We start from the raw sequence: 5514 nt of genomic DNA, 5'->3' as shown, positions 1-5514 counted from the left end.
CAGCAACAGAGGAATAAGTTGAGAAAGTGTGTAGGGGTAACTGCACAGAGGAATGTGACAGAACCATGTATCTGCACTCAAAGTTGTTCAGCTTGGCATAGCATAAGCATTTTCATTGCACTGCATGTAAAGTCACATTGACAGCCATTGATTAGTAGTTTGGCTAGTAATGTGATGTCATTTTTTTTTCAAGGATTGCCTTGTAATGACCTTTAAGTTTCTGCAGATGGCACCCCTAACAAGAAGCAGGTTCTGGATAAAAGTGATGAGTAGATTTTTGTCTGATAATTTTGTGTACCTACACCTCAAGATCAAACAACTGTTGTCCGGATTATTCTTAATCTTTTCATAAAGGTTTCAGTTACAATTCTGGAGCAAGCCCTCAAAACCCTTAAAGTAAATCTCTTTGTTTTATTCTGCATTTGTAGAGCAAGTTTATTTCATTAATTTAATAGTTGACGGAAGAAAGAGATCCATTGGAAAAGCCAGAAAAGGGCATACATGGCCATTGCTCACATCAGTAAAGTGTTAGTTACTTCTCTACTACTGTCTACATGGACTGGGCGCCACCATTGTTAAAACGGCCCTAAAAACCTTTTTTGACGGCAGAGATTTTATATTTGCGCTCTTGCTCCTTGCTTTCCTCACTGTATGTCATGTATTTCCATGCACCAGCCACAGTTTGAGTGGCTAACCTTAACTCGCATTCCTCTTTAGCTTCGTCCAAACCACGCCCACTCTGGAGAGATCCAATCAGATATCAAGGATGTGATTTAAATTCCTCTAGGATCTATATTATGTATGTAACTCAGAAATGCGTCACATTACTGAAGATAAAGATGCTATAACTTCCATTTTACTAACTTTAATTTCAACCGTTGCTTCATCATTTATTACTTCATATTTAATATCACAGAGAAGTACTTTGAAACCAAGGTTTTTAGGGGCTTTAAGCAATTTTCATGTCAAACTATATTTTCCCATTTTTTTTCCAGCTAGCTAGCTAATTGTAGCAACTGTCTTGTTACAGCAGCAACCAGGGCAGCACCATAGCCATGCTCTGCATGAGAAAAAAACAATTACCCATGGTATCACTGCACTTTTCTACTTAGCTCTTGAGTTTGAATTTCACCAGATGTCAGTTGTTTAAGCCAGAGGTGTGGCTACATGAAGCTACCATCACTGCTCATGCTAACTACTCTGTTCCTCATTTATTAATCACGATCAGATCATTATTTTCGGTATAGAAACATAAAATGCACCATTTCTTCCATCCATGGAAGTAAAACAGTTTCCATAAATTGAATTGAGATACAATTAAGTTTCACCGTGTTTTAAATGTTGTTGATTATTACTTTGCCAAAGCTTAATTTGCCATCTGCTGCATTTAAACATGTTGCAGGACTCCGGGGAGGGTGGAAACACTGAAGGATTTTTTGAGGCCTAGTTGATGATGGCCTATAAAAGAACTTATGGAGAACTGATTTGAAGAGTTGAGTCCAAATTACTACACTTTCACGAATCCCTGTCTCAGTTGACACTGCCAAGGTAAAACAGCTCACCATTTTCTGAGCCTCAACTTTAGTACACAAAACAGCAAGTAAATAATGTTAGACATTTTTTTCAAGCAAATAAAATTTATGACAAATAACCTGACATCACTGACAGCTACGCTTTCATGGTTGGTGTTGAGATGAAGTACAGTAGTGATCCCTGAGAAGAAGTAAGCATGTCACTTATATTTTTGAAAAACACCAGTTTACTGAAGCACTGACAGGTTGAGATAGCTTATATATATATAAAAAATGTAGTAGTTACTGTGGTGCTTTTATGATCTTGAGTTTCCATCCACCATTCAAAAGTTATACTGAATGTCAAAGAATTTTTCAAAAGAAATTTAAGAGACCTTTTTATGGATATCTCTTGAATAAAAATAACTTGCTAAAACATCACAGCAGTAAAGCTAACAGGTGAAAAGAAAATGTACCTGTTACTCTCTTTTACATGCTCTGGTGCTATGTAAGTGCTGTGGCTGCCCACACGCAGAATTCTCTGCCTTATGCTTTAGGAAGTTCATACATTTTTTTTTATGTGAGCCCAGTTCAAAAACAGACACAGACACGCCCTTAGAGCACACAGACCTGCATCCATAATTACAGAAAGCACACACACAGTACAGCACCACTTGACCTCACTGAAGGGAATTCAGGCTTTTAAGAACTGTTTTCATAGGAGCCTCAGTGTGTATCAACAAACTTGCAGAATGTCTACAGGAATATGGGTTGTATTTTTAGCTGTGGTCACTTTCTCACTTCATTTAATTTACAAACAACAGAAAATACATACATGTATACTTTTTACTGTGCCTGTGGTTGTGGTGAAAGCTAGCTTTGTGCAGTGTTTACCAAGTGGAAGTATGTGTGTGTTTGTGTGTGTGCGTGCGTGTGTGTGTGTGTGTGTGTGTGTGTGTTGAATGGTGAGGTACAGTAAAGGGAGGGTGGGGGGTCGTGATATAGGTAGTTGTTGCATTTTCTTGTTGGGTGTGACAATTTCTAACTTTAATTACTGGTATTTAGAACAAAATAAACCATTTCTTGATTGTCTGCCATATTGATTTATATACAGTAAATGTTTTCTTATCTATTTTTGTAACAATAATGGGGAAGAAATTGTGTCAAGACAGTTATTAGTGAATCAAATATTAACCCACTCTGTGAGCAATACTATTGTGGATTGCTGCTCTTTATTATTTTAGTTCATCTTTTAGAGGATAAAGTAACCCGATTATGTCTTATAGCCCTGGTCCTCTTTACATTCTCTTCTCTAAAACCAGAACGGGATGTGATGGAGACCAGAAGTGCTCATGTCAAACCAGTCTGTCGGGACTTTTCTGCTTTGATGCTTTCTTACAGCTTGAAACAAAAGCACAGCCTTTAACAGCACAACAGTGAAACACGCCATGTGAAAGACTGGGAGTTCGAAAAATCGTACACAGAGACACATCATATAATTTGCATCCAGAATAACCAGCTAAGATTGTAGTTCCACTGTTACAGGACCTTGCCATGTTTGGCGTTATTTTTCTCAGTCTTCCGTATTAGATTTGACTGTAGTAAATTTAGGTTAGTAAACCTACAAAAACAGAAGGTGTACAGGAATAGAAATAGCTTGAAAGCGTGATCATTTCTCAGTGGGTGCCTGATGGCAGGCATGTGCCACAGTTAAAACTATATTGTCATCAGTGCCGAGGTTGGTTTCTGTGCATCCTAATTTCTCCCTGGATGATGAATGGTGAACATTGGTGAAAAATTGCGCTTTACCAACTCTTTACTGAAAATAAATGATACTAGAAAGGATTAGTAATTGAAAATCAATTGAAAATGTCTCTAAAATATAAACTCACACCTTCCTTAGAGCACCACACATCTTATTATTAGTGTGATTAACGTTCCACTTATTTTTTGAATGTTAAAACCAGTTCTTGCTACCTATTTAGGCAAAAAAAAGGCCAAAAGGATTTCAATCATTTAAGCAAATAAATATCTAGATGTGTAGTCATTTAAATACCACTAAATATTTAGCTTTTAAATGCTGTATTTTATTTTTGAAACCATCTATCTGAATATATGCGATTTAGGTTTCCAGCGTTTTCAGCTTTTTCGTAAGATAATTGTGAGTTGTGCAATTACAAAAACTTTATTGTAAGTGTTTTTAGGTGTTTACAAATTCAGATTAAAAAACTGTGTCCTATATTAAAAAAAAACTCTCCTCAGTTTGCTAAAATTCAGTAGGTTATTGTTGTCTAAAAATTCAAGCACAGTAAAAAAAATAATACAGGGCGTTCAAATTGGACTGGAGTAATTGAGACACCTACATTTAAGCTGAAAAATTAAACTATACTGTAAACATCTGGGCTGCCGAGGACCGATCAGGCCTATGTCCTGTCAAGTTATGCTCTGTCATCATGTGGTCAAAGAAAGAAAAGTTCAAATGAGGGAGAAGAAAAACCAATTTCACCAGTTCCACTTCAATTTTCCGTTTGTGTTTTCTATTTGTTTTGAAATTCAGACCACATAAATTCAGATAGATGGTTTTAAAATTAAAATACTGTATTCAAATGGTATTAATTTTGTTGTATTTGAATTTAAACATTAAGTATTACAGTAGTTAATTTTCAAAATTAAGTATTCAGCTGCTTATAACGATCAAATCATTTCGGCCTTTCTTTGCTTCCATACCAACCGACACAGAGACCTGGTAGAACATCCTCTGTCAATGTTTTGCTTGTCTTTCACAAGATGTGTTTCACTAATAAGGTTTTTAAAACAATATATTTTATGCTTTGCAGTATTGTTTCTTTTACTTTCATTTCCTTGACAGATTTGGAAGACTCTTCTAGTTTTTAATGCTGGTTTTGATTGTTTTTTCTTTTTCTTTTAGTGTGGAAACTACCTTTGCCACAGAGGGCATCGGTGCCTTACTGTTTGTCACTCAGCTACCTTGTGTAAAAGTGTCTTAATGTACTTGTAAATGTACTTTTCTTCTGTACTTCGGGCTGAGTTTGAGTTGTAAAATGTCTTACAAATTGATTTATGATAGAGACACTTTATATGTGATGATATTATTGTTTAAAAAAGAGCAAGACAGAACTAAAATCCTTGTGTTGGGGCAGTTTTTAAAAAAAACCACATCTCATCATATCTTCGTGTGTGAGTAAACATACTGACATTTGCCCTAAAGCAACCACACTAGTGCTGATATGAACAAACATCAAATTTTGTACTCTGTATCTGGAGGTGCATTGAACCTTTCCACACAGTGAGGGTTTTGATAAGTTTTGAGTCATATTTGCAACTCAGCGTTAATACATTTATTGAAGTTTACAAAATTTGGCTTGCCACGTGTTGCCACAAAAGAACCAACAGGTGGAGCAAGTATTGCATTTTACTGCTTACGTGGCAGCGTGGCAAAAAAGCACTAAAATTTAAACTTCAATAATTTCCTAAACTTTTAACCTTTCGTAGTCAAATTCAAAACTACCATGAATTTATATGAGGGCTGCAATGTGCTTCTCCAGAATCTCATTGCCTGCAGCTCTTCTGGTGGTTGACTTGTACAGTGTTGGCTCATTTCACTGAAAACAAACTGTTTATGTTCTACATGGTGAAGTAGGTACTTAGCTGTTGAGAGTAAAGAAGAAGCAGTAGAATAGTAGTGTACGTGAAAGAGATTGAGAATGGCATAAATTTGTTTTAGGTACAGAAATTGAAAAGACAAAATGTCACCAGGTGGATATGTCCAGGTGTAACATCCACCATCCACCAATTTAATCTTGTTGTTTGTTGTCTTAAAAACAATCAAAAAAGAATATTGGGAGCACTTCGGAGCAGTGTTTCCAGTCTGGTTAGTGACATTTGTCATACAGACAGATAATAACTTTCAAGCCATCGGTTTTTTGTTCCACTCCGCAGGGACTTTGCCGAGATGTAGGTCTCACTGAACTGACACCCCTGC

Source organism: Xiphias gladius, chromosome 10 (genome assembly GCF_016859285.1).
Source record: "Xiphias gladius isolate SHS-SW01 ecotype Sanya breed wild chromosome 10, ASM1685928v1, whole genome shotgun sequence".
Taxonomy (NCBI): Eukaryota; Metazoa; Chordata; class Actinopteri; order Istiophoriformes; family Xiphiidae; genus Xiphias; species Xiphias gladius.
The sequence above is the reverse complement of the archived record's forward strand: the minus strand, read 5'-3'. Positions refer to the sequence as shown.